General features: G+C 41.2%; 2 pseudogenes; both read left to right on the top strand.

The window, feature by feature from the left end:
- The first annotated feature begins 2,738 nt into the window (after positions 1 to 2,738).
- On the top strand, positions 2,739 to 2,858 carry LOC146011285 (5S ribosomal RNA; annotated as a pseudogene).
- A 4,033-nt stretch (positions 2,859 to 6,891) lies between these two features.
- Positions 6,892 to 7,011, top strand: LOC146011284 (5S ribosomal RNA; annotated as a pseudogene).
- Positions 7,012 to 12,121: the final 5,110 nt, after the last annotated feature.

The raw sequence follows: 12,121 nt of genomic DNA, 5'->3' as shown, positions 1-12,121 counted from the left end.
TGAAATGTACAGGTTCTTACATCTGCAGATTTGTTCACCCGAATAGAAAACGGTTCACCAACTACAATGACAGTAAAGAATATCATACTGTATCAAAGACTTTATGAATTGTAATACAACATCAGTAACAGGGGCTGGCTGGCAACTTTTAGCCTGGGGGGCAAGTCCAGAGCACTGGCCCATAAGTAACAGTGCATCGTTAAATTTAGGTTTTGCGGTTTAAAAATATGTATTAATAAAAAAAAACAATAATAGGACACCACAGGCTGCTCCCCTGTATAATATCAGGACACCACAGGCTACTCCCCGTCTTATAATAATAACAGGACAACAGAGGCTGCTCCCCCTGTATAATATCAGGACAACACAGGCTGCTCCCCTGTATAATAATAGTACCCCCACAGGCTGCTCCTCCTATATATTAATGGGACCCCCACAGGCTGCTACTCCTGTATAATAAAAGTACACCACAGGCTGCTACTCCTGTATAATAATGGGACCCCCACAGGCTGCTACTCCTGTATAATAAAAGTACACCACAGGCTGCTTCTCCTGTATAATAAAAGTACACCACAGGCTGCTCCCCCTGTATAATAGGACACAACAGGCTGCTCCCCCTGTAGTATTATAATAACAGGACCCCACATGCTGCTCCCCCTGTATAATAATAACAGGGCCTTCACAGGCTGCTCCTCCTGTATAATAATGGGACCCCCACAGGCTGCTACTCCTGTATAATAAAAGTACACCACAGGCTGCTCCCCCTGTATAATAGGACACAACAGGCTGCTCCCCCTGTCTTATAATCATAACAGGACCCCACAGGCTTCTCCCCCTGTATAATAACAGGACCCCACAGGCTGCTCCCGCTGTATAATAATAACAGGACCCCACAGGCTGCTCCCGCTGTATAATAATAACAGGACCCCACAGGCTGCTCCCCCTATATAATAATAACGGGACCCCCACAGGCTGCTCCCCCTGTATATAACGGGACCCCCACAGGCTGCTCCCCCTGTATAATAATAACGGGACCCCCATAGGCTGCTCCCTCTGTATAATAAAATTACATCACAGGCTGCTCCCCCTTTATAATAACAGGACACATCAGGCTGATCCCCCTGTATAACATGACCACACAGGCTGCTCCCCCTGTATTATAATAATAATAATAATAATAATAATAATAACAACAACAATAACGGGACCCCCACAGGCTGCTCCCACTGTATATAAAGGGACCCCCACAGGCTGCTCTCCCTGTATAAAAATAACGGGACCCCCACAGGCTGCTCTCCCTGTATAATAATAATAACAGGGCCCCCACAGGCTGCCCCCCCTGTGTAATAATAACAGGACCCCCACAGGCTGCTCCCCCTGTATATAACGGGACCCCCACAGGCTGCTCCCCCCTGTGTAATAATAACAGGACCCGACAGGCTGCTCCCCCTGTATATAACGGGACCCCCACAGGCTGCTCCCCCCTGTGTAATAATAACAGGACAACCACAGGCTGTTCCCCTGTATAATAAAAAAGCATCACAGGCTGCTCCCCCTTTATAATAACAGGACACAACAGGCTGCTCCCCCTGTATAACATGACCCCACATGCTGCTCTCCCTGTATAATATTAATAATAATAATAACAGGACCCCCACAGGCTGCTCCCCTTGTATAATAATAATAATGGGACCCCCCACAGGCTGCTCCCCCTTTATAATAATAATAATGGGACCCCCACAGGCTGCTCCCACTTATAATATTAACTGGACCCCCACAGGCTGCTCCCCCTTAAAATAATAACTGGACCCCCACAGGCTGCTCCCCCTGTATAATAACTGGACCCCCACAGGCTGCTCCCCCTGTATAATAACTGGACCCCCACAGGCTGCTCTCCCCTGTATAATAACTGGACCCCCACAGGCTGCTCCCCCTGTATAATTACTGAACCTTACAGGCTGCTCAGCCTGTACAGTCCCTCTCCCTCTTACCTTGATGTCAGACAGTGAGGCAGGCTGCAGCATAGGGAAGAAAGTGTAACGCACAGGCAGGAAGTAGGTGGAACATACAGATTCTCTGTAGTGGCCTCCTGCACTAGACATGTCCTCAGTGCAGGAGGCCGGCGGCCATGTTTATGGAGACCACTCGGAAACTGGTCAGTCTGGCTGCAGCAGCAGCCTCAGAACAATGGCGGCCCGCACGCAAAACGATTCAGCGGCCCGGGGGGGCACATGGCACCCTGCCCTCCAGCCCAGCCCGCCCCTGATCAGTAATATATTATCTGGAATGCCCATGCCACTTGAAATACGTGGGAAAAACGAAAAGACCATTAAAACTGAGAATACAGGAACACAGTCGAAACATCAGAAACAAGATTGACAGCCATGCTATATACAAGCATTTTGAAAATCATCATAACGCAAACCCAGAGGGACTGACTTTTAAAACTTCTGAATGGGTAAAACTAGGACCAAGTGGTGGTGACCTGGGGAATAAACACTCCCAGAGGGAAATGTACTGGATTTTTGAATTTAACACCCTGCATCCACTGGGTTTTAACGATAGCTATAAAATAGCACAGTTTTTATAAGGTCAATCTTGAATGAACAATCTTTTATTTTCTATCTTCTATCTTTTATCACACACTTCACCTAAGCTCCAATTAATTATTCGCACATTATGCAAATATTGAAACTCTAATAAAGTTACCATATGAGACTCCAAGTATTGGCATATTAATCTACAGTCAAACCACACTTTGATACGCCCAATCTTGTCCGATCTTGGAAGCTAAGCAGTGTTGGGCCAGGCTAGTACCAAGATGGGAGACCTCTTGGGAATACCTGGTGCTGTAGTAACAATATAAAGACTGACCACCACTTAAGAGATATATGTTATAAAAACTACTAACCTAGCACTTTAGGATATTAATTACTATTGAATAGGCTTATAAACCACCAAGTTAGCACTATAGCACTTTACTTAACTCCATGTAGGATAATAGACACTACTAATTATGCACCAAAATATTTTGGCACTTTCTTTTTATAACCCATATGGCACAATTATACACCTCTATGATATATCTATCATTAAATAAATAATTATTAAATAATCCTAAACACAGAGGCAATTCAATCTTCACAATCCCAATATTCATATTAATTAAATGCAAATAGTATTTTATTTATTTTGTTTAAATTTGCATTTGCCTTAACCAAGTCCCGTTCAGGAAAAACTATGTAAAGATATAATACTGGTCTGCATATTTACTATGTTTTTGTTCTTTTGCATGTAAAAAGGGCACACCAACAACAATAAGATGGCCGCAGTTGAATACATCTGCTAATAGGTTACAAAACCTCCAAGATAATGGCCGAATACAGACACTTTCACAAGAGCCCTAGAGAATGACTAAGAGGCTCTGTCTGATCCATGTCCCCCGGCGCATGCGCAGTTGGAAGAGGGGCATCTTCTCTGAGCTCCCAGCAATAAACTAAGCCGGACATGCGCACTAGCGCTATCCGAACACCGTAAATGTGGCGGAAGTGCAGCGATTTACTAATTATGACGGTTTTAGATACTTTTAGTACTACTTAACATATTTTAAACTTAGCGATTTTGGTAGTAATAAGCATAGGTAAGACACAGAATATATTCTTTATCCCCATATTAAACTGTGGCCATTTTAGCAATTTTAGATAATTTAGTCGCAGGATGTGATAGAGTACTGAAGCAGGCATACAGGTATAAATACTGGCCTGGCTTCATTTGGTCTTTACCCCTTGTTGAAGTCACATAGGACGAAACGCGTTGGTTAACCTAACCTCCCACCATTTATTTGAGATAAGCACTTTACTGAATTTTTTACTTTAATTGTTTTTACTGTATGCTTTTTATGTTAGTCTATTTCTTACTTTTAATTGTAATTAAATAAATACTTTTTATTGGATAATATTGCTACAGTTCGCACTAATTCATAAATTACAATAATTAGTCCCCGCTCTCTTTATACACTGTTTACATGTTTTTTGAGTAACATACCATTAATTTAGATTGGCCCTTATAACTAAGGGAAAATTATTGTTTCAATCAGTGTCCAATTGGTAAGCACAGGTGGTGCCACTCATCCAAACTGCAGGTGGTCTATGTTCCCACCTGCTGAGAAGTTTTGAGGATTTTGTTCGGAAGAATCCCCTCAGAACCTGTGATTTTAATAAGGACTTCTGTGGAAATTGATGCTGGTGCGCATCTACTCATTAGGATCTTCAAGGGATCCATTTTTACTAATTGCATACCTTCCCTGAAAGGTTGTCATCTGGAGTTCACAATAGTACTCATGGTCTGTGTACCTATGGAATGTTGCCCCCGATGAAGTTGTTTACGATGAAACGCGTTGGGTTGTTTCCGTACATTTGTTGAACTGAATCATGACTCCATACAGATGAAAAAAGTGCTTTTATATTGTGTTTTATTGAAAAAATATATGTATTGAACCTGTTGAACAGTGATCTGTACATTGTACATTGCTACTATGGTTCTTTTTATTTGATTTGGCGGTGGAACTACATACCAGGGGTGCACTCTGTTTTCTTCTATCCATATATATATATATGTCTATATATATATATATATATATATATATATATATATATATATATATATATATATATATATATATATAGACATATATAGATAGATAATTAACCATTAGATTAGAGTGTCTATTAAATTTGAGAAAATAGGTGTAAAAGTTGCCACGCCATACATTTTTATTGATCATAATAACAGGACCCCACATGCTGCTCCCCCTGTATAATAATAACAGGGCCTTCACAGGCTGCTCCTCCTGTATAATAATGGGACCCCCACAGGCTGCTACTCCTGTATAATAAAAGTACACCACAGGCTGCTCCCCCTGTATAATAGGACACAACAGGCTGCTCCCCCTGTCTTATAATCATAACAGGACCCCACAGGCTTCTCCCCCTGTATAATAACAGGACCCCACAGGCTGCTCCCGCTGTATAATAATAACAGGACCCCACAGGCTGCTCCCGCTGTATAATAATAACAGGACCCCACAGGCTGCTCCCCCTATATAATAATAACGGGACCCCCACAGGCTGCTCCCCCTGTATATAACGGGACCCCCACAGGCTGCTCCCCCTGTATAATAATAACGGGACCCCCATAGGCTGCTCCCTCTGTATAATAAAATTACATCACAGGCTGCTCCCCCTTTATAATAACAGGACACATCAGGCTGATCCCCCTGTATAACATGACCACACAGGCTGCTCCCCCTGTATTATTATAATAATAATAATAATAATAATAATAATAACAACAACAACAATAACGGGACCCCCACAGGCTGCTCCCACTGTATATAAAGGGACCCCCACAGGCTGCTCCCCCTGTATAAAAATAACGGGACCCCCACAGGCTGCTCTCCCTGTATAATAATAATAACAGGGCCCCCACAGGCTGCCCCCCCTGTGTAATAATAACAGGACCCCCACAGGCTGCTCCCCCTGTATATAACGGGACCCCCACAGGCTGCTCCCCCCTGTGTAATAATAACAGGACCCCGACAGGCTGCTCCCCCTGTATATAACGGGACCCCCACAGGCTGCTCCCCCCTGTGTAATAATAACAGGACAACCACAGGCTGTTCCCCTGTATAATAAAAAAGCATCACAGGCTGCTCCCCCTTTATAATAACAGGACACAACAGGCTGCTCCCCCTGTATAACATGACCCCACATGCTGCTCTCCCTGTATAATATTAATAATAATAATAACAGGACCCCCACAGGCTGCTCCCCTTGTATAATAATAATGGGACCCCCCACAGGCTGCTCCCCCTGTATAATAATAATGGGACCCCCACAAGCTGCTCCCACTTATAATAATAACTGGACCCCCACAGGCTGCTCCCCCTGTATAATAACTGGACCCCCACAGGCTGCTCCCCCTGTATAATAACTGGACCCCCACAGGCTGCTCCCCCTGTATAATAACTGGACCCCCACAGGCTGCTCTCCCCTGTATAATAACTGGACCCCCACAGGCTGCTCCCCCTGTATAATTACTGAACCTTACAGGCTGCTCAGCCTGTACAGTCCCTCTCCCTCTTACCTTGATGTCAGACAGTGAGGCAGGCTGCAGCATAGGGAAGAAAGTGTAACGCACAGGCAGGAAGTAGGTGGAACATACAGATTCTCTGTAGTGGCCTCCTGCACTAGACATGTCCTCAGTGCAGGAGGCCGGCGGCCATGTTTATGGAGACTACTCGGAAACTGGTCAGTCTGGCTGCAGCAGCAGCCTCAGAACAATGGCGGCCCGCACGCAAAACGATTCAGCGGCCCGGGGGGGCACATGGCACCCTGCCCTCCAGCCCAGCCCGCCCCTGATCAGTAATATATTATCTGGAATGCCCATGCCACTTGAAATACGTGGGAAAAACGAAAAGACCATTAAAACTGAGAATACAGGAACACAGTCGAAACATCAGAAACAAGATTGACAGCCATGCTATATACAAGCATTTTGAAAATCATCATAACGCAAACCCAGAGGGACTGACTTTTAAAACTTCTGAATGGGTAAAACTAGGACCAAGTGGTGGTGACCTGGGGAATAAACACTCCCAGAGGGAAATGTACTGGATTTTTGAATTTAACACCCTGCATCCACTGGGTTTTAACGATAGCTATAAAATAGCACCGTTTTTATAAGGTCAATCTTGAATGAACAATCTTTTATTTTCTATCTTCTATCTTTTATCACACACTTCACCTAAGCTCCAATTAATTATTCGCACATTATGCAAATATTGAAACTCTAATAAAGTTACCATATGAGACTCCAAGTATTGGCATATTAATCTACAGTCAAACCACACTTTGATACGCCCAATCTTGTCCGATCTTGGAAGCTAAGCAGTGTTGGGCCAGGCTAGTACCAAGATGGGAGACCTCTTGGGAATACCTGGTGCTGTAGTAACAATATAAAGACTGACCACCACTTAAGAGATATATGTTATAATACTACTAACCTAGCATTCTAGCACTTTAGGATATTAATTACTATTGAATAGGCTTATAAACCACCAAGTTAGCACTATAGCACTTTACTTAACTCCATGTAGGATAATAGACACTACTTATTATGCACCAAAATATTTTGGCACTTTCTTCTTTTTATAACCCATATGGCACAATTATACACCTCTATGATATATCTATCATTAAATAAATAATTATTAAATAATCCTAAACACAGAGGCAGTTCAATCTTCACAATCCCAATATTCATATTAATTAAATGCAAATAGTATTTCATTTATTTTGTTTAAATTTGCATTTGCCTTAACCAAGTCCCGTTCAGGAATAACTATGTAAAGATATAATACTGGTCTGCATATTTACTATGTTTTTGTTCCTTTGCATGTAAAAAGGGCACACCAACAACAATAAGATGGCCGCAGTTGAATACATCTGCTAATAGGTTAAAAACCTCCAAGATAATGGCCGCCCGTGAATACAGACACTTTCACAAGAGCCCTAGAGAATGACTAAGAGGCTCTGTCTGATCCATGTCCCCCGGCGCATGCGCAGTTGGAAGAGGGGCATCTTCTCTGAGCTCCCAGCAATAAACTAAGCCGGACATGCGCACTAGCGCTATCCGAACACCGGAAACGTGGCGGAAGTGCAGCGATTTACTAATTATGACAGTTTTAGATACTTTTAGTACTACTTAACATATTTTAAACTTAGTGATTTTGGTAGATATAAGCATAGGTAAGACACAGAATATATTCTGTATCCCCATATTAAACTGTGGCCATTTTAGCAATTTTAGATAATTTAGTCGCAGGATGTGATAGAGTACTGAAGCAGGCATACAGGTATAAATATTGGCCTGGCTTCATTTGGTCTTTACCCCTTGTTGAAGTCACATAGGACGAAACGCGTTGGTAACCTAACCTCCCACCAATTATTTGAGATAAGCACTTTACTGAATTTTTTACTTTAATTGTTTTTACCGTATGCTTTTTATGTTAGTCTATTTCTTACTTTTAATTGTAATTAAATAAATACTTTTTATTGGATAATATTGCTTCGCACTAATTCATAAATTACAATTATTAGTCCCTGCTCTCTTTATACACTGTTTACATGTTTTTTGAGAAACATACCATTACTTTTTCTTAAAGATTGGCCTCTATAACTAAGGGAATATTATTGTTTCAATCAGTGTCCAATTGGTAAGCACAGGTGGTGCCACTCATCCAAACTGTGTATATATATATATATATATATATATATATATATATATTTAAAACTACATACCAGGGGCACACTCTGTTTTCTTCTATCCATTTTTTACCCACACCTCCCTCACTAACAGGGGGGACTAACGGAGTTGCTGCCCAGCTAATATTCCTATAGCGCGTTAAAGGGTTACCTCTCTTTTGTGATATATATATAGTGAAGAAATGTAAGGAGTCACTCCAGGATTTCAGTGAAAATAATATTTAATGTGAGGCGGTCAACGCCGTTTTGGGTGTTACCCCGTCGTCAGGACCAAAGAGCTTTTTGATCCTGACGACAGGGTAACACCCGAAATGGCATTGACCGCCTCACATTAAATATTCTTTTCACTGAAGTCCTGGAGTGAAGCCTTACATATCGTCATTGCATATAGTGGATATTCCACCTTGGATGGCACCTGGGCAGAATTGTTTTGAGTGCGAGGAATGCCGGATATCATCTCTATATATATATATATATATATATATATATATATATCACAAAAGAGAGCGAACCCTTCAACGCGCTATAGGAATATTAGCTAGGCAGCAACTCCATTAGTCCCCCCTGTTAGTGAGGGAGGTGTGGTGAAAAAATGGTATGTAGTTCCACCACCAAATCCAATAAAAGAACCGTAGTAGCAATGTACAATGTACAGGTCACTGTTCAACAGGTTTAATACATATATTTTTCAATAAAACACAATATAAAAGCACTTTTTTCATCTGTATGGAGTCAATGATTCGGTTCAACAAATATACGGAAACAACTCAAGGCGTTTCGTCGTAAACTACTTCATCAGGGTCAACATTCCATAGGTACACAGACCATGAGTACTATTGTGAACTCCAGTGGTTTATGTTAAAAATAGTTAATATCCTTGCTGTCTATGAGAGTGTGTCTGTGCTTTTAATCTTTCAGTAATGTTAGTTTTACTCTTTTTTTTTATGACATACCAGTATATCAAATTTTAGAACTGATATTTGTTTAGGATTTATTACATATTTTCATATTATATACTGTAAATCACAATTTTGTATGAACGTATTACTATGTAGTACGTGCTGCCGTTGCATGTACTTTGAGGAAAAATAAAACAGAAATGAATAATGATGTTTAAATCCCCTTTACAGTCAATATCTCAGCCAATTAGTTTATTTATATCTCACTCCTGAATCGTTCCACAGTGTATTTCTGTTTTTAGTTAATATGTCAAAACACTTGTGACCAGGACCGGTGTATGGCTTCTCAGAAACCTAGGCAAAACTTCAATCTGCTGCCTCAACCCCCTACTGCCACCAATACCCATCCAGCCACTCAAGTGAAAGTGTGGAGTTGGCATTTTAAAGGTCTCACAGCCTCCACCTGCACTAAGTACAACATATATGTTTTCCTCATAGACATCATTAATTTTGTAATAAGGAAAATTGATGGCATCCCAATAAATCCCGACACCCTTGGATGCTTCCAAAGGAGCTGGCCCTGCTTGTGACATCTTAGGGTCCATTGGACAAAAATACAAAGAAAAATAAGACTGCTCCGTGCACCATATTAGGTGAAATTTTTTGCCCAAAATGTAATAAGATGAGAGTTTTTTTTTCCACATGGGATGTTGCTATGGGCACCCAATCAGAATCTACATATTTATTTAGCACATCCTAGAAGATAATAGATAAGATTTGATTGGTGGTTCTTAGCAACTTCCCATGTGAAATAAAACTCACATCTTAGTAAATTTCCCCTTTTGTTAACCATATATGCAAAAATAGACAATGTTACTTATTTTTTACCTGTCCATTCTGTGGAGAAGGATTGTCCTGCAATTGTACAACTCACATTGACTGCAGGAAAACTATATATCCTTTTATGTGTGCGAAGTAGCAGTGGCTCAGAAATAATGCTAGCTCATTGTGTCAGGATGGTGCTAAGATATTTATGTCTGAGGTTGTGAGTTGCAATTAGGAAGGCCAGTCTCAGGCCATTTTTTAAATTCCATGATTCAGGATTGAAAAACTCTCAACTGGCCTCCTAATGCGGCACCGCACTGGAAAAGCAGTCCTTCAGTGGGCGGGCGGGATGCGCGGAGAGGGCAGGTGAACTCAGCAGAGTGGTTTGGGCGGATACGGTGGAAAAGGCGGGCTGAATGGACTTGGTGGAGAGTGGGTGGAAGTGGCAGAGAGGGTACAAGTTTTCAAGGCAACGCCTGATCCAAGCTCTGTAAGTGCTCCGTACTTCCAGGCAGAAAGAGATGAAATGCTCATGCACATTTCAATCCCCAAATCCTAGGGTTGGAGGTGACAAGCCCAGGATTTAAATCCTGGCAAAACCTGGCTTAAAGCCCAGGATCTGCAGATCCCAATCCCAGAATTGGCATCCCTAGTTGCAATCTGTACAACATCAAATGTGATGTGTGATCAGTAAAATAGACAAGAACTTTACATTATTGAAGACTTTGCTGCATGTATCACATTGATCTGAAAGTTTGAAAATTGCATTTAGAATGAGCTAGAAAAATAACAAAAAAATTATGAAACACACACACACACACACACACACACACACACACACACACACACACACACACACATCAGTCTTTGTGAAAAACAAGGCTAGTAAGGGTTGGATATCAGTGATTTTTCTTCACCTGCCTGAGTGAGGCAGAGATAAATGAGTGATGAGCGACATCTGGGTTAATTTGCAATGAGTGCATCGGGGCTAATTGAATAGCCTAGGAGAGTCAATTAGCCATGGTAAATTACTGTGGCCATTTGAATATCAGCCTACATGTTCCTGTTTGCAAGCTTTCCCCCACCTTATAATGCAGTACAGCCTTTCTAGTCCTTAAGTCTAAACTAGAATAAAGGTGATTTGCTGTCCTTTCATTTTGTATGAGTATTCAATCACTATTGCTTTCACAGTAGCTACTGGAAAGGCACATACAGCCTACAGATGTAGACATGCTCATCGTTGCCCTACCAATCACAACATGTGACATACATCTAATTCAGTCATAGATAAACATTGAGTGATGAGTTGGCATCATGACGATTATGTGCCAAAAGTGCAAATTTAGTGCGCCAATTGTGAATGATCCCTGGCGACCCGGCAATGATGACCACGTTTTCATCTTTATAAAGTATTTTCTATTCTATATATTAATTTGCACAGTGGAAATAAGCCCCAGCGACAGTACAGCCACATACCAACAGGTTGCTTTCTACCACTTCGATCGCAGGTGCAGAATACAAATGACAGAGATCACTGGAAAAGTGAACCACAAAACAATAACTCCAAGCTCAGGGCCTTTACAATAGAAATTGGTTAAATATAATGTGGATTTACTGTATATTTTACTTGTATAAAGATGATAATACAATGCTGAATATGCAAACTGTAAGTGTGTACCCAATGCATATTCATTTTACATATAGAGCCTTGTGCCAGTGAAGTCTGTAGCTTCTAAAAATATATACATTTTTTAATAAGTTTTATAAAGTCCAGCTTTAATAATTAGAGGCTATTCCATTTTATACATTATTTATCACTATTAAATCTACTGTGCTCTAATACTGAATTAATGCCTCTACTTACTGTAATTCAACCCAGTCACATGCGCACAAGCCAAAGCACTCTCTGCATGCTGAGCTGTGAGAAGGGTTTATAAGTTCTTTTTGTTATGCATCTGACATTACCTGGGGGACTGCCCAAAGTTTTAAGTTTTTTAAGTAAAAGAAATGAACTTACTTTCTGTATGCTCTAGTGACATGTTACAGTTCCCAGAGAGTAAAAATAATCACAGG

Source organism: Crinia signifera, chromosome 6 (genome assembly GCF_055691185.1).
Source record: "Crinia signifera chromosome 6, ASM5569118v1, whole genome shotgun sequence".
NCBI lineage: Eukaryota > Metazoa > Chordata > Amphibia > Anura > Myobatrachidae > Crinia > Crinia signifera.
This window is presented reverse-complemented; position numbering and strand designations above follow the sequence as displayed.